We start from the raw sequence: 19,226 nt of genomic DNA on the forward strand, positions 1-19,226 counted from the left end.
TTTTTGCTTAGGATTGCTTTGACAATGAATACATTGCCCACTTTTTAATTGGGCTGTTTTTACTAATTGAATTAAGTTCCTTATAGATTCAGGATATTGTACCTTTGTCAGATGCATAGTTTGCAAATATTTAATTCTATTCTATAGGTTGTCCATTTACCATAATGATAGTTGCATTTGCTGTGCAGAAGCTCTTTATTAATTAAATCCTACTTGTCAATTTTTGGTTTTGTCACAATTGCTTTTGAGGTCTTAGGCATAAATTCTTTTCCAAAGCTGATGTCTAGAATAATGTTTCCTAGGACATCTTCTAGGATTCTTATAGTTTCAGTTCTTATGTTTTAATCTTTAATCCATATTGAGTTAATTTATGTAAATGGTGAAAGGCAGAGATCCAGCTTCATTCTTCTGCATATGTCTAGCCAGCTATCTCAACACCTTATTGAATACAGAGTCTTTTCCCCATTCAAACTCTAAGTGCTGTTGACTATTGTATAGAATAGTAGTAATATTACTATATTTAGTCAACAGAGAGGGAAAAGTACAAAATGTGCCCAGAAACAACCTAGAAATATACTATTTAGATTTGCTAAAATGGCACTAAAGTCTTCAAGTTACTCAAATGTGGATATTTCCCTGTGCAAATTCTTCCGTATTCTTTTGTATTTTCATAAATCTTATTTCTCCTGTAGAATGTCTAAAAAAAAGTGAAGAAAAATGGATAAATAAAATTTTATTCCACAGGCTGACCTTGTGCCTTTTCGCAATCTAAGTGAAATAGATAAGAAATTTATATTGTTATTATTATTTGCATATAAGGTGTTTGTCACAGCAGTTTCCAGGAGAAATAATGTGATTTGACTGAGGAAAAACCCATTTTGGTCAGTCAGTCTGTATCTTTTAACATATCAGGACTAAGTCTCAGTAAGTATGTAAGAATTCGGTTTCCTATACGTTGCTTTTTGTTCACCAAAGATACATTATCATTTACTATTATCTGAACATTAATGGTCTCTTTTTGCTTCCTTTTTATCATGCTGATAAATAATTCAAATAGAAAGTTATTTACTGCATGTGTGAAGGAAAATATAAATAAAGTGACAGAATGTTTGTAACTTTTACAAACACCACCCTGTAAGAAAATCTTAACCTTAAACCTCAATGGCTCAGTGATTATAAGAGTATTCTCTAGTTTCCTTCAGGTTAGACATACTGAAAATGTTTCATTATTTTTGCTGGAATATTCTTGATGGACTTCACCCTTTCTCTCATCTCTTCTTAAATTCTGTCTTCAGAATACAAGCTTTTGCAAAAATGTGAATATTGTAGGCTGGTGTATGTATTTGTATGTATATATTTTTGTGTTTATTTTTAGGTCTACTAATTACATAAATAAGCAAAGTCTTTTAGTTATATTTTTTTAAGCTGCTCTTCCACAGTCAGAGCTGTTGGCATTGTAGCCATTTGAAAGCTCTATAAAGACCAATGAAAATGTAGTAAATTTAGAGAATAATTTTATATAAATTAGAATAAAGGCAGTGTCTAATCAAATATACCAGATAGTCACCAGGCTGCAGCAGCCAATGAGGGATCTCATTCAAGGAAAATGAGGAATTTAAAAGAAGGGGACAACTAATGACATTATTCATAATTTTTTTCTCTTTCTATGTTTATGACGTGCATTAAAAGCCTAGTTCACAGAAGCCACAGAAACTATCCATTAGGAAAAAGGTGGTTCAGTAGGTGTGCTTTAAAAAAGTTTACTTTTCTTAAAGACTTGGCCCAAAATATCACCTAAATAAACTAAGAATCAGCATCTTCAGGACCCTGGGTTGTGTTAACTTTCTGCTCTAACCTCTGTAACTTATAAATTCTATGATAGGAAAGTTGCTTAATTTCTCGAGCACCAATTTCCTCATTATTTGATGCGATGTCATAGGTTCATATAAGATATTGAATGGGAAAGACTACTAGAGTTGTAAAACAGTGTAAAGTACGGGAGTGAGGGTGAAGTAATGGTATTGAAAAATGATATAGCTGCTTAACTGGGACCAGCTCTGTTGCCAATAAGTCAATTTCCTTAATAGAAAGCAAATCATATGAAGGCATATGTGGCCTAAAACCAGAGTTGAATGGAAAGGAACCAAATTATGAATCTTTTTTATGGTGAACTTGTAAAACATGTCTGTGCTCCCCCAAATCTGGGAGGGGGGCTGGCCAAAGATTGTACATCACAGTTAGGTGCGGCGGCTAAGGCCTGTAACTCCAGCATTTTGGGAGACCAAGTGGGGCCAATCATCTGAGGTCAGGAGTTGGAGACCAGCCTGGCTAACATGGTGAAACCCCATTTCTATTAAAAATACTACTACTACTACTAGTAATAATAGCCGGGCATGGTGGTGCACCTGTAATTCCAGCTACTACTGTAATCCCAGCTAATACTGGAGAATCTTTTGAACCTGGGAGGCAGAGGTTGTGGTGAGCCGAGATCACGCCATTGCTCTCCGGCTTGGGCAACAAGAGTGAGACTCCATCTCAGAAAAAAAAAAATTGTACATCACATCAGATATACCAATTAGTTTGAGATAAAGTCTAGGTGAGTTCACAACCTTTGACATGACTGGCTCAGAGAAGTGTTAGTTGGCTGCACCACCATCGTCAGCTGCCTAAGCTTTTTGTTGTGTTCATTATTTTATGATCTTGTTGTTTGTTTGTTTTTTTCCCTGAGACCGAGTCTCACTCTGTTGCCAGGCTAGAGTGCAGTGGCTGATCTCGGTTTACTGCAACCTCTGCCTCCAGAGTTCAAGCAATTCTCTTGCCTCACCTTCCCGAGTAGCTGGGACTACAGGCATATGCCACCACACCCAGCTAATTTTTGTATTTTTAGTAGAGATGCAGTTTCACCATGTGGGCCAGGATGGTCACGATCTATTGACCTCGTGGCTCACACATGTACTAGGATTACTGGTGTGAGCCACTGCAGCTGGCCTTATGAGCTTGTTTTTTATAGTCTGACTTAAAAAAAAATCATTATTATTTATCCTTGCAATAAACTAAAATAGCATTAATTTATAATGTTTTCTGAACCCATTTCCTCATCTCCTGATGTAGCAGCCCTTAAATTTTTAGAGTATATTCTCCAGAGCTTTCTCTTTTCTTCCTTGCTCTTTTGGCATTTTAATAGCCTTCCTGTGGAAAACACTGCTAATTACTTACTTACTCATTATCCCTTTTTTTTCTTTGTTAGCTACAGAATTCCTACTAAATTCAGGATGGTAACGTCAAAACAACTTGACTTCCTGGGTTCTTTTGCAGTCATGATTGGCTATGCCATCCAATTCTGGTCAAGGAGATATATATGACATTTTATTGGTTGGGGCTCCCAACAAAACTTGTTTTCCTGATTAAATGAGACAAAACTCAACTGGCATGTACTTTCTCCCACTTTCTCTTTTCCCTCTTCCTGCAACCATCGTATGAGCACAAAGAGGGAAGTCTGTATCCCTAATTTTATTGTAAAGCTGCCACAACAGGCCTTAAAAGGTACCTCCAGAATTCTGGTTACATGAGAAAAGGAAATTTAAGTGTTTAAGAATGTTATTTGGATTTTCTGTTACATAAGGCATAGAACGATTAATTGATATAGAAAACTTTTCTCTTTGTGTGGTTTGCAAAGTCCTAGAAACTCCTCAGATGGAAATGACATGTATCTGATCCTTACAGGAAAGATTTCATCACTTCTGCATATTTTACACAAAGACAAATCTATATAGCAAGGCAGGAAAGGGCCGATAGGGAGGCTTGCTGCTTTGAGATCTATGTGAATAATGGCAATTCCTGAAGTTTTATGGCTACATTCTTGGTTCTATGCAAACCTGTGGAAGAAAGGAAGAATGTCCTTTGTGCTTCACTCACTCCATAGTAAAGTTAACCCTCAGGCAATAGTACCAAAAAAAAAAAATGTGATAAGTAAATTCATTCCAAGCTAGTGATGCCTAAGCTTTCCTTTTCTCTTTCTGTGAAAGAATCAAAGAATTTCTAGGAAATATATGACTTAATACATTGACAAGAATTTCTTCTGATAAAAGTGTAGGAGTCTGTAGCACCCGGTGGATGGTGCTCTTCTAGATCAAGGGTTTTTCAGTGAAGGAAGACCTTTTTCTCCTTCCACATGACCAGAGAGTAGTAGGTGTAGGTAGCAGGAGTAGGTGTAGAACCACCAATGCATTTAATCCACCTACACCTACTACTGTGTGGTAATGTGGAAGGAGAAAAAGGTCTTACTTCACTTCTTGTTGGCCTGGTAGTCACATTTATGAAGATTTTAAGAATTAACTTATTCGCCAGTAGTTCTCCTTTTTATTTTTTATCTTTTTTTTTTTTTTTTTTTGGAGATGGTGTCTCACTCTGTCACCCAGGCTGGAGTGCAGTGGCGCCATCTCTGCTCACTGCAACCTCCGCCTCCTGGGTTCAAATAATTCTCCTGCCTCAGCCTCCCGAGTAGCTGAGATTGGAGATATGCACCACCACATCCGGCTAATTTTTGTATTTTTAGTAGAGATGGGGCTTTGCCATGTGGGACAGGCTGTTCTCGAACTTCTGACCTCAGGTGATCCACCCTCCTTGGCCTCCCAAAGTGCTGGAATTACAGGCGTTAGCCACCATGCTTGGCCAGTCTCCTTTTTAGATTTCAGTCTTCAAGACTTCCTGGCCTTCATTTTTGGATAAAAACATTTAAACCCTTCTGCAGATTTATGGTTTCTAGACTCTGTTAGGCCTTCAGCATTGCTTGGGCATCACTGAACTCATACCTAGTCAACCCAATGATACCCTATGTGGCTGTTTCAAACCTCTGTAACTATCTTCCACATTCCTATATCATGTCTTCCTTCTTGCCTCCCAAAGGGGAGGCTATCTTTGAAAGTCTCCAACTTCTCTTTATGATCTTATATTTATTTTCATACTTTCATACATCTGAACGTTTTCCTTCCTGTTCAGAGCAACGATTTCCTTCTTTCTCAAGGCTAATTTCTTTAGTACTGTACCACATAGCCTTCTGTGTTTTCAGGGATCTTTCTTCATTAATTTGCTCCTCAGTCTGGTCAAAACTGTTTCTTCTACAGAATAATTAATGGAAATTCATGTCAATTAATGACATCTCAATCAGTGGCATTTTAATTACTGGCAAATCCATTATTTCAATTGCCTAGGCCAAAAAACTTGGGATCCTACTTGTTTTGTCTCTTTCTCTCACCTCCTCATCTAGTTTATCAGCAAATCCTCTTAGTAAAGAGTGGTTGTATGCAGCACACATTTCAGAGGTAAAATGGATTGGATTTTTGGGTGCACTGTATGGGAAATGTGAGAGAAAGAGACAAGGAAAAGTTCTTGCCAAGGATTTTGGTACAAGCAACTGAGAATGGTGGTCCCATATAGTAATATGAGAACTACTATAGCAGTTACAAATTGTGGATGTGGTTCAAATATTCTGTTTTGTACTATTATATTTATGTTCCTATTAGACAATCAGCTGGAGACGTATGTTAAGCAGTTAGATATATGAATCTGGTATGCAGAGGTAAGATTAGAGTTATTGATACATGCTTGGCAGATACAGCAAAAGCTATTCAGTATCTATATATCCTTCTCTCTTTCCATTAAGGTACTTGCTAGACTGAGATTGGTGTGTATTTTTTCTCTGAATTCTTGTTTCAAATTTTACAATATGGCTATATCAATATATAGTATTACTTTCTATATGCTCAAATTCAAATGACATGTTGTAGAAACAGCTTTTGCAATTTTCTCTTGTAACTTAAGTTTGTTTTTGAGATTTATTTGGTTGATCCAAGTATCTATGGGCCATTAACTTTTACTATTCTCTAGTAATTTACTGTATGACTAAGTATGATTTTAATTATCTGTTCTTTCTCTGAAAGAGTTAGATTTTTATTTTTTTCTTAATGCAATCAAGTGCTGCAATAAATATCCTTGTACATGTTATTTCCGCCCCCCATCCAATTACTAACAAGGCCAGACCCTGCTTAGTTAGCTTCCAAGATCAGATGAGATCGGGCGTGTTCAGGGTGGTATGGCCATAGACTGTACATGTTATTTTCATGTGACCATGGGTGTATGTTTCTCTTGGGAAGAAAAATAGAAACTAATTGCTGGGTAAATTATTCACATATTTAGCTTTACAAGATGTTCTCAAGCTTATCTTTAAAGCTGTGTCAACTGGTCGGGCGCAGTGGCTCACAACTGTAATCCCAGCACTTTGGGAGGCCGAGGTGGGCAGATCACGAGGTCAGGAGTTTGAGACCAGCCTGGTTAATATGGTGAAACCCTATTCTACTAAAGCTGTGTCCCAACTTATATATCCTATGGCAGAACTTCAGAGTTCTCACTCTCCATATTCGAAAAAAGAATGTGTGATTAAGCACAATGTTTACATTATGTTTTGTTAGATACATTTTCTATAGTTAAAAACCTTCACCAGTTTCTAATTTATGTGTACATTTTGTGAAGAATTAATGTTGAATCTAATCAGTTGCATTTCTGCATCTATTGAAATGATCATTTTTTGTTTCTTTAATCTGTTAATAACATAATTTACATTAGTAGATTTTCTAATATTTATCATGCTTGTATTTTGGGACATATTATACTTGGTATCTACCTATATCTATCTATCTATCTAGCTAGCTAGCTATCTAATCTCTATGTGTTTATGTATAGCTAAGCACCCATCTGTTTATTTAATCTGTCTACTTAAATATTTCCAGATCAAGGTTGTGATGCATAGATTTTTCTTCTTTTCTATTATCTGGAACACAGTGATTAATCTAGGGATTATCTATTAGTTTGGTGGATTTTCCTGAAAAAATGTATGGGCCTGTTACATATGTGTGTGTGTTGGGGGTGGGTGTAATATATTTTTGATTTATCATTGAATTTTTAAAAATAATTACATATCTATTCAGGCTTTCTATGGGTCTTTTTTTGTTTTGCAAGTAATATTTATCTAATACATTGTCATTTTCATTTGTTTTCAAATAAATTGATATAAAGTTGTTATTAGAAGTTTTATATGGTTTGTAAACTTTCTGTGGTATAGTCTAATGTTCTTTTCATTTTTAATGAAATGTTTGTTTTTTTCTTTTATTTTTAGTAATTCTTGCTGGAAGTTTGTCTGCATTAATAATTTTTTGTTTGTTTTTGAGATGGAATCTTGCTCTGTCACCCAGGCTGGAGTGCAGCGGCTCTTTGCAACCTGTGCCTCCCAGGTTCAAATGATTCTTGTGCCTCAGGCTTCTGAGTAGCTGGGGTTACAGGCATGCACAACCATGCCAGGCTTATTTTTGTATTTTTAGTAGAGACGAAATTTCACCATGTTGGCCAGGCTGGTCTCAAACACCTGACCTTAAGTGATCCACCTGCCTCGGCCTCCCAAAGTACTAGTATTACAGGCTTGAGCCACTGTGTCTGGACTAATATTTTTTTTAATGAAGCAACTTTTAGTTTTGTTGATGCTTCAGATGATTTCTTTGCTTTTCTATTTCATTAATTTCAGCATTTATTTGTTATTATTTACTTCTCTTATTATTTGTGTTTATTTTTCTTGAAAAAAATATCAAGTTGAATGGTTAGCTCACCAATATAATTTTGTTATATTGGATATATTTATATATACATATTCACATATATATTTTTGAAGAATATATATCATGTATAAGAATATCTGAAATGCATAAGTAAATTATGAATCATCATAATAAAATAAACATCTGTGGATATACTATCCAGACAAATAAATAGAGCATAACTGTTAATATTCAATATAAGTTTTATATATATTTTTTGAGACAGAGTCTCGCTCTGTCACCCAGGCTGGAGTGAAGTGACATGATCTTGGCTCACTGCAGCCTCTGCTTCCTGAGTTCAAATGATTTTTGTACCTCCGTCTCCCGAGTAGCTGGGGTTACAGGCATGCACCACCATGTCTAGCTATTTTATTTTCCGTACTTTTAGTAGAGATGGGGTTTCACCATGTTGGCAGGCTGGTCTTAAACTCCAGACCTCAAGTGGTCCAACCGCCTTGGCCTTCCACAGTGCTGGGATTACAGGTATGAGTCACTGCTCTTGGCCAAAAGTTTTATTCTTTAAAAGAATGTTCCTGGAATTTCGGTTTCACTCAGGTATAATGAAGCCAATAGATCCAGAGACAATTGCCATTGAAACAGTAATTATTCACAGTTCTCAAGAGGAGGGGAAAATGCCATACCATGCAGAGCCACATTAAGGAGAATACTGAGGTCAGTTGCAGGCAGAGTGAGCAAAACTTCTGTAGAGCTTTCATTGTGGTTTTTTCTCAAGCATGAATAGGTAAGGCATATAAGTTGATTGACCACGTTTAGGATTGGTTAGGTTCAACAATTTCAGTGTACTCCAGGATGTAGGGGCTGCCCCTTGTTATCTGATGTCTGGCCCTACAGCTATTAGGGCAGAAGGTTAGTGTATCACGAATGCAAATGTTAGATAAAGCAGGTAGGTGGTACAAGGCTATGGATTGGTTAGTTTGTATATGAAAAGCACACTCACTGGAGAGTTGCTTGTTATCTCTAAGAATTTGCTAACTCTTGGAGGGGCAGTCCCTCTTTAGTCATTAAGGCTCTACAATGTCAAACATCAGGCACAAAAACTAGAAAACGTGGTAAATACACATCCCTAGCATATTCACTTGATTTTTGTTTTTATTATCTTTCTTACTGTACACAGTAAGATACGATTTGTCTATGGCTGAAAACAAAACTAATCAGTATATCATTTAGGTGCATACACATATGCAACAAAACTAAAAAGGCTCATTAATTTTGTAAAATTTTTCTAATATGTAAATTTAAAGCTGTATAATTCTTTGTCATTTGTATCAGCGATACATCCCCATTTTTCAACATCTTGTTTGTAATGAAATTCGGTGACAAATATTTTTATATTTTTATCATTTCTTCCTTGACATGTGAGTAATTTGGAAGTTTTATTTTGCTGAAGGTAATAGGTTGATTCGGTTATGTTTTTATTTTTAATAATTTAAGGAACTTAATCTTTATTCCATAGATTCTTTGGTATTTATCAAAAGTTTTTGGTCGCCTAATATATGTTCAGGAGTACATACTTTTAGTACTGTATCCTACGCTCTTGTAAGTTCAATAACATTTTTTGCGAAAGCATATTTGTTAATAGCTATTTCTGCAAGGATTTATATGTGATAAACTAAGTATTTTTAAAAAATAACTTTGTTTCACTCCACTTTTGAATGATAGCTCAGGTGGGTGTGACATTGTAGATTGACAGTTATTTACCCTCAGAATTCTGAAGATATAATTCCACTATCTTCTGGCCTCTATTATTGCTGCCAAAAGGTCTTCTGTCATTCTAATTACTTCACAGATAATCTGTTCTTCCTCCCCTTTATATGGTTTGATTTTTACTTTTATTTCATTTACTGTTTTAAAGCTTCACTAAATTTATTTAACAATAATAATAATTACTGTTATTATTAAAGTTGTCCTTGCTCATTATTTAAATCCTGCTTGGGATGTGGCATACTTCAATTGGATCATTCTTTTTTTAAAATCATTTCTGGAAATTTCTAGCCATTGCCATTTTGAATGTCAGTTGGCACTCAAACCACATGATGCAGTTATTCCCACTCTTCCCTCCACTTTCCAAAGGCAAAGGAGCCTCACCCTGTAGCCACTGCCATCCCAGACCACCAGTAGTACTGTCAGACTACTGCAGATGTTTCCTTAGAGCCCAAGGAATCTTTATGTCAGCTTGTAGTGAATGCTGCCTGGCCTGGGACTTACCATTCAGGGCAGTGGGCTTCTTTGTGGCCCAGGGCAGGTTCAGAAATGCTTTCCAAAGGTCAAGTCCTGGAATCGAGGACCCCAAGAGCCCTCTTGGCACTCTACCCCTTATGGCCATTCTGGTACCTAAGGTTCAAGACAAATTCTCCTTTACTTTTCCTTCTGCAAAGTTATACTATATGTATGCTGGTACAAATTGGTTTTGCTTAATATTATATTTTTGATTTTTGTCTGTATTCATATCTGTAGTTCTAATATATTTATTTTTACTGCTACATAGCATTATGTTGTATGAATACGTCACTATGGTTGACTGAAGTGCACTTAGTTCTTTGTTGTTTTTAACATATCATGATGTGTTTCAGTTTACACATGTGTCAAGTTAAGTGAATTTATGAATAATATAATCTAATTTTAAAGAAATTTAATGTCACAAATTAGAAAAGTGCCTGCATTTCTGGAGAAAATATTAGATTTAAGACAATACTAATAATGCAAGCTTAAATTAATAAGCAGAACATGGCAGAGGTTACAATTCTACTTACTATTAGTACAAACTTAGTCATATAAAACAATCAACAAAAACATTGGAAATATGTATATTAACAATATTAAGCATATAGACACTAATAATTAAATCAAATCAGAAAAGTCATCTAAAAATTTTTAGTACAATCAGGAAAAATATTTGAAATATGGACTTGCATTGGTTTTTAGAAACAACTTGACTTCAATGTATATTGTGCCTTGACATAGCACCTTATAATTACGAAGACAGTTAAAAACTAAGCATCTAGGCGAGGCACAGTAGATCATGCCTGTAATCCCAGCACTTTGGGAGGTCAAAGCAGGAGGACTGATTGAGGACAGGAGTTCAAGACCAGACCAGGCAATATACCAATAACCTGACTCTACAAAAAATAAAAAATATTAGCAGGGCATAGTGGCACACACCTGTAGTCTCAGCTACTTGGGAGGTTAAGGTGGGAGGATCCCTTGAATCCGGAAGTTCAAGGCTACAGTGAGTTGTGATTGTGCCACCACACTCCAGCCTGAACAACAGAGTGAGACCCTGTCTTTAATCTCCCTGCCACCTAAAACTCCTCAACCCCCCCAAAAAACTAAGCATCTAGAATATTTAAAATGGTAATAATAATTGTATTAATAACATCAACATTGATATCATTACATTATTTTACTTTTTCTCATTCTTTTAAATTATATTTTATGAAATTTAATGTACATAATGTTTAGTAGAGTAAAACATATGAGTAAGTTAGAAATAAATAATATATACATGTTTATTGAGGGTATGTGTTCAAAATATTTTTCAAATGGTATAATGGTTAATTTTATGGGTCATCTTGACTAAGTAATACCTAGATAGCTGATAAAACATTATTTCTGGATGTGTCAGAGTGTTTCTGAAATATATTAGCGTTTGAATCAATTGACTGAGTAGAGAAGATCCAGCCTTACCAATGTAGATGGCCATTATCCAATCTGTTAAGGGCTCAGATAAGACAAAATGGTGGAAGGAGGGAGAATTTGCTCACTTTCTCTGGAGCTGGGACATCTATATTCTCCTACCATCAGACATCAGAACCTCAGGTTCTCAGACCATCAGACTTGGGGACTTACACCAGTGCCCCCCACTCTACCCTGCCCCTGTTCTCAGGTCTTTGGCCTTGGACTGAGAGTTACACCATTGGTTCCCCTCAGACTGAGTTACAACACTAACTCTCCTGTTTCTCCAGCCTGCAGGTGGCAGATTGTGGGACTCCTTGGCCTCCCTAGTTGTGTAAGCCAATTCCCATAGTAAATCCTGTCATAAACACACACATATGTGTATGATAGGATTTATATACATCCTAGTGGATCTATTTCTCTGAAGAAACTTGACTGATAGAAGTCATAATAAAAAATCGCCTAGAGCCTTTTTTTCTGGTGGATAAATATGAAACTCATTAGTATTAACAAAGTCTTCATTTTTAGTCCTTGACCTTATATCTTTATCTTGACTCATATCCTAACCCATGTTCTCTTCCCTCAACCCTTGTCCCTGAGTATCATAGACTCACTTTAATAACTATCTTTAAATATACTGTATCCTTTCACAGATTTCTCTTTAATCCAACTTTTTATATTTTAGATGAACACACACTTTTCCTTTAAGCCTCAGCTCAAATTCTACCTTCTCTTTGAAGGCGTTGACTTACTTAGAGTTAAGTTAGATATTACTTAGTATTATTGTTTTCATGTTGCAAGCACTTAGTGGAAGACATTTAAGGTATTCCTTTTTTGTTTCTACTACTGATTTGGAATTTATATATTTGTAGTTTATTTCTTTTAACTAATTAACATTAAGCATGCACATTTCACTCAACACAGTGAAATGTTAACTAGTATTTCTACTCTCTTGAACATTACAAGGTCTTTAGACTGCTTTAACTTAGATCAATTGTTTCACATATTTTGTGTCATTGTCAATATTCTAGTTCCGTTTTGCATTTATATCTCCTCAAATTAGTCATTATTTTTCTTCTCTTTTAGACTGACATTGTTTCTTTAGATTTATCTACATTTGCTTATTCTTTACTCACTGTTTATTGTTTTCATTTGTCTGAATATGTCTTTTCTAACCCCTCATCCTTAAATATGGACTTAGCCAAATATAAAATTGTAGGTTAGTATTTATTTACTCTTAGCACTTAAAGTCATTATACTCCTGTCTTCTGGATTCTGTTCTTGCTACTCAAAAGTCTGCTATTAGTCCTATTGACATTCCTCTGAAGTTAATATGCCCTTTCTTATTAGCTGCTTTTAAGATACCTTTGTCTCTAATTTTATTTTGCTTTACTTATGATGCCTCTCTCTCTTTCTCTTGCTCTCTCTCTCTTTCTCTCTCTCAATGTAAATTCTCATTGAAACTTGGTATTCACTTCAATCTGAAGATAACATGTCTTTAACAAATTCTGTGAAGTTGTCTTTGCTATATTTTATATACCAAATTCAGGTGTTTTCTCGAGGGACAGATTTAAAGTCATATAATTTGCTTTGTCACCAGAAATGAAACTGGTCTGTATTACCTATACTGTTGTACTGAAAATTTTGTTTAAATATTTCTTTTCTGCTAGAGAAGGAGAGGATTGGGTATCCCTTTTTGTATTCCTGGCACCTGTCATAGTACCAGGGACATAGTGAGATTCAATTATTGTTACTTGAAGTAATGCTTATTGGAGAAATTTAAAGCAAACTACAGATGATCTCTGACTGACAATGGTTTGACTTACAATTTTTTGACTTTACAATGATATCAAAGTGATACATATACAGCACAAAGTTGTGTGGTACTCTATTGCAATGCTGGACAGTAGCATCAAGTCACAGCTCCCACTTGACCCTGGGTTCATGAGAGTAAACAGCCAAAGCTCTACAGACACTGTGTTGCCAGATGATTTTTCCTAACTATAGGTTAATAAAGGTGTTCTGATGATGTTTAATGTAGGCCAGGCTAAGCTATGATGCTATGATGTTCGGTAGACCAGAAGTATTCTGTGCTGTTACAACTTAGGACATTTTCAACTTACAATGAGTTTATCAGGTTGTAATGCCATTGTAAGCTAAGGAGCATCTGTAATACCTTTTCTGAATTGTCTGAACTATTTTAAAATCAAAACAGGTTTGCTTTGTTTTCTGCTAGTTGGGTCACTTAACTAAATATACATTTTATTTTGGGTATATTTATTTGAATTTCTTTTCCCCCCATTTTTATTTAAGTATAGCAAAGTTGTTACAAGATTTTAAGTAGAATTGATAATTTCATCTCCTTTTGACAATGTATTTTAAGCTGATAGAGCAATAGAGATTTGTTATAAAAGTTGGCACATGGTATCTTCATTCATTTTAGAGAGCCAAAAGAATGCAAGTTTATCTTTAAAATAAACAAAAGAAGATAGATTATAGAAGCTAATTTTATATACTTTGGAAGTTATTATTGTGCACTAGCCTCTCTTTAAGGCTGTCATGCTCCATACATATACACAGATATTTTTGATAACTAGAAAAACATATATTAGTAGTTACTAGAAACAATAGTTCTCCATGCCAATGTGTTCAGAAGTCTATTATATCAAATGACATTTGCTGAAAACATCATTTGTGAAATTAGGAAAATATGACATGGTCTATATGCTAGATAACAGCACAAATATCAAAACTTTGTAAGTGTAAATTTGGTCAAATTAATCTGCCACCTGTTTTCCAAAAAACAAGAATGGCAGTGTCATAGCTGTAGAAGTTATACAATGGCAATAGAACACTAGTTCAATCCAAAAGGCATTTCCTAAACTCTTTCTACATGTCCAGCATATCATTGGCAGCATGGGGGAATTAAGGTGGTAATTTCTCTCAAAGAGATTAAAGTATCATTACAGGGAGAGAAAAAATGTTAAGATAGGCCATATGCGTATCAACCTAAGAGGAAATGTTAGCAATATTCGCTATGAAATTTTAGTGGACTACTAGATCAAGGAGAGCTGGAACAGCTGAGAAAGGCTGCTTGGAGGTGGTAATGTTAAGATGGAATGAGGTATATAGAGTGAGCATTCATTCTTCTTTCTGTCCCATCCTTTACTCCCATTTTCACTTTTCTTCTTCCCTCTTTCTTTCACTCTTCATTATCTGTTTTCTTCTACTGCTTGCTATTCACTCCTGCAGTAATTTAGACATTTCTCTTAACTCACATAGGTAAAGGGGAAAATGCATAATCCCAAGAGTGCAAGTCGAAACCCTGTTTCTGGAGAGCAAAAGCATTACTATAAATTTACTGTGAATAGTGCCACACAAAGAAAAACAATTGTTTGCCATTGTCCCAAAGTACGGCCAGTTTAATATTCATTATGTAAACAGATTGCTCAAAAATCATCTTTAGTCTGCTTTTGCAAATTACCAAAAAGTCAGCTGACTAATTCTTACTTCTACCTTTTTACTAAATTATATGTCCTCTTTGTTCTAGCCAGGTAAGCCACAGACACTAATGCATTGGACTTAATTCTATTCTTCTAGCTTCTGAGAGTGACATTGATTTTGTGAAACATCCCAAATGGGTAGAAATTATACTAAGTGCCATTTTTGCTTGATATGGTCTTTGGCTACTTTTTCCATCCCTAATTTGATAGAATGTAGCTATTATATTAAACAGCTGGTTTTCCTAGTGCCTAAAAAATAAAATCATAAAGCTTTGGGGAAATTTTGTTATATGAGGGAAGTAGTAAAGTAGGTGGCAAACTTTCCAGGCATATTCATCCAGAATAAAATGTATACAGCCAGATTTATGAAAATTCAGAAATTGGTAGATAAAGACTCCAGCTGTGATTAGAATTTATTTTTCACATTGTGGAGGGATGTCAATCACAGTGATATTCTTCCCCAAAGCACTTGACAATACACTCTTTGTCTGTATCAAAGTTGGAAAGAGTTTTATAAATGCTTAAAAGTGTTTCTGAAGTGGAAAACAAAAAAGTCCTTTCTTGCATCCTAAAATCTGACATAAAAACTCATAGGGGTTTTTGTGTAAATTATGTGAAACAGAATTTACATGAATAGACAGTAAACAGTGTTTTTCCCAAACCTCACTGATTCTGATATAGTTAGAAATCTTGAGTTCATGTATTGAATAAGTACCCAGAAAACAACCCTAATATTCTTTTAATTAAAAAAATAGGCTAATCATCCTTTTTCCTAACTTTGGCTATTCTAGGAAAGCATTTACTCCTGTGCAGGAAAATAAAGTTAGCAAAGTGCCGCACCTGCTTTCCTTGCTCTACCCTCTCAGCTTTGCTCAATGCCTCTAAAAACCTATCTGAAAATATTCCTCGGAGTATGTCTTGAAATTTTACAGGGTTTAGCTGAAATGATTATTCTGCACAACATGTGTGGTGCTTTATGGGACATTAGATGTTAAATGAATTTCATTCTCGACTGTGAACTTTCCTCTTGAGCCCTTTTATCTTTGTGTTTCAAGGCACTGCAGAAACTGCCTAGGTAAAAAATATACACCCATGCTACCACTAATCACATGTAACAGTGTTGCTTGGTCACAAATCTGTCTCTCTGAGCAACCAACTCATAATTATGTGTGCAAGGTTATTGTTCATCAGGAATTCTTATTGGGTGAATGAGCAGTAAGATTCACACAGGGCTGTTTCTGGGAAATAATGTGATTCTACCATTCGTTCAGTTGTTCATTCAGCACCTCCCATGTGCTAAGCACTGTGCTAGGCATTGGGGATATGGCAATAAACAAGACATTTACAGTGTTTGACTTCATAGAGCTTATAATTATTGGTAGAGGCAATAAACAAATACATTTCAGTAATATATCAGGAGCAGAATGCTAGGGGAATGACAGGGTGCTAGGGGAGCACACAGCCAGGGGCCTTAGCCTAGTGCAGAGTACATTAATGTATCCTTGAGAAAGGGATGCTTAAGGTGAAACCTAAAAGATACAAAGAAGCTAGCTAGATGAAGAAGGGTCAGAGAGAGCATTTCAGGTAGTATAAAGAATGTGTGTAGAGATCTGTAGTCAAGAGGGAATATAATATGTTTTAAGAATTAAAAGGTGCCAGATTTGGCTTTAGGGTAGATTGTGATGTAAAAAAAAAATGGCAAGAGAATGGCTATTATCAAAAAGACAAGCAATAACAAGTACTGGCAAGGGTGTGGAGAAAAGGGAGCTCTTGTACACTGTTAGTGGGAATGTTGCTTATACAGCCACTATAGAAAACAGTATAGAGGTTCTTCAGAAAATGAAAACTAACACAGAAGACAAAATAAAAATGTGGCCAGACTGCTTTGTTACGTGGGACCCTGATACCATTTCTCAACACTAGGTGGGACTTCTCAACCAGGGTCACCAACTACTCCTGCCAGTGTTCTCCTACTGACAGTGGTTTCATAGCTCCCTGGGACAGAGCTCCCAGAGGAAGGGGCGGGCTGCCATCTTTGCTGTTTGGGTGACTTAACCATTCCAGAATTCAGGCTTTGGAGTGTCTGAAGAGATTGGAGGGCTAAGCAGACCGCAGCACAGCACAGCTGCTCTACGAGAATTTGGCCACACTGGTTTTTAAAGTAGGTCCTTGATTTTGTTCTTCCTCACTGGGTGAGACTGCCCAACTGGAGTCTCCAGCCACCTCCTACAGGTGCATTTAGGCCAGCAACAGGTCCATCCCTTCTTAGGATGGAGATCCCGAGGGGAGGAGCCGGCTACCATCTTCACTGTTTCCCAACATTCACTGGTGATATCTCCAGGTACTGGAAAATCTGAGACAACTAGGGACTGGAGTCAGCAGCCCTACATAAAAGTGGCTGGACTGTTAAACTGGTGTCCATTCCTAAATCTCCTCACTGAGCAGGTGCTCCAGGCCTGGGCCTCCAACCACCCCTCAGCAGACCAATCAAGCCAGAAGCAACTTGAGAACTCCTGGGACAGAGAATCCAGGGGCAAGTGAATGCCTCTACCACTGCTTCTGCAGTGGAACTGCCCTTGATACCCTTGGACTAATGAAAGAGCAAAGACCCTAAGTGCCTTATCTATACGTCCAACAAGCTGCAGTCAACCAAAGGAGAGGAGGCCAGTTCATTTCCTAGGGGTCCCACACACGCTCTACTGATCATCACCAGACAGGGAATTCCTTTCTTGGGCCCACAGCACAGACCCTCCATCCTGGACTGACTGCACTTAGTAATTGCTGACCTGCATCTCTCTGGAGTGGAACATCCAGAAGACAAGCAAAAGACCCTTGGCTATAGCCACTACTAAAGTCCCTTCCTTGGCTGCCTCCAAGTTAGGGAAGAAACATGAACACTGAGGTCACCCTGGTGCTTCAGTGGACAGTCCAGGAGTGCCAAGCCATGATATATACTCAGCACTCCAGGGGTAGAGGAGCCACTTTCTGAGCATTGGAAGGGAGCATGGCTTCAATTGTGAGGAAACATAGGGGAGCCACATAACCAAGTAAGAGTCTACCAGCTGACCAATACACCTAAGTGTCACCTACTGGATCACACCCCACAGCTTTCAACACCAAAAAGACCTCACTATCATACCCCTCTCTGACACCAGAGACAAGAAGTCAGCTTCAAATAAGTACCCTGCACAAAGCCTTGACCTGGTGAAATCATTCAGAATAGAAGTCTATTGACTGTACTCAGTCTACACTGCAGTAAAAGGAACACTCACAGGTAGAGAGGGAAAACAGTCAATGCACGAACTTGGGTAATTCAAATGGCCAGAGTGTTGTATGTCCTGCAAATGACCACATCACTTCTCCAACAAGAGGCAGGAGAAGTGATGAGGTTGAATTGTGCCTGCACCTCCCAGCCTCAATTTATATGGTAAAATCCTAAGCCCCATACCTCAGATTGTGTCCTTATTTGGAGATACGGTCATTATAGACATCATTAATTAAGATACAGTCATACTGAAGAAAGATGGGCACCTAATCAATATGACTGGTGTTCTTATATATATAAAAAAACAAACAGGTGAAAAAGACAGATAAGTACAGAAGGAAGACAGTGTGAAGAAACAGGGAGTACACCATCTATAAGCTGAAAGTTTCCTAAGGGTACGAGAAGTTAGAAAAGAGGCATGAAACTGATTGTTCTTCACAGCCCTCAGAAGAAACCAACCTTACTGACACCTTGCTTTCAGACTCAGCCTCCAAAGCTGTGATACAATAAACTTCTCCTGTTTAAACTGAAAAATTTGTGGACACTGTTATGCAGACCTAGAAAATTAATACAGATGATATTAGGCCATGAGTCCTAGGAATACTTGTCATCCCCTGAAAATTGCATCCTCTCCAATCTTTACTTACCCATATGAGATTCCCAAAGAAGACTTATGTATGAACAGCAGTATCACCTTAAGATTAAAGTTATACCCAGGCCAGTTACCCCAATTCTGAGATTTCTTTTAAATACATGCTGAATTGTGTAACTTAACAAAAGGTTAAGCAAAATAGTCGCACATCTCAAATGCAGAATCCAAGTTGTTGCATCTTGCCATCCTTTGGCCAGCTGCATAGATACAGAAGGTATTTAAAAAGCTGAGAGAACTGAATAAAGGTATACTTGAATTTCCCAGCCTTCAAAACTGTGAGGAAATTAACATTTATTGTTTATAAATTACTCAGTCTCAGGTATTCAGTAATAGCAGCACAGAAAAAGACAAAAGATGATACCAGGAGAGGGGCCTCAGGAAAATCAATTCTGCTGGCACCTTGATCCTGGCCTCCCAGCTTCCATAACTGTGAAAAGGTAAATTTACATTGTTTTTTTTTTCTTTTTTAA

The sequence above is a fragment of the Callithrix jacchus genome, chromosome X (assembly GCF_049354715.1).
Source record: "Callithrix jacchus isolate 240 chromosome X, calJac240_pri, whole genome shotgun sequence".
Classification (NCBI taxonomy): domain Eukaryota; kingdom Metazoa; phylum Chordata; class Mammalia; order Primates; family Cebidae; genus Callithrix; species Callithrix jacchus.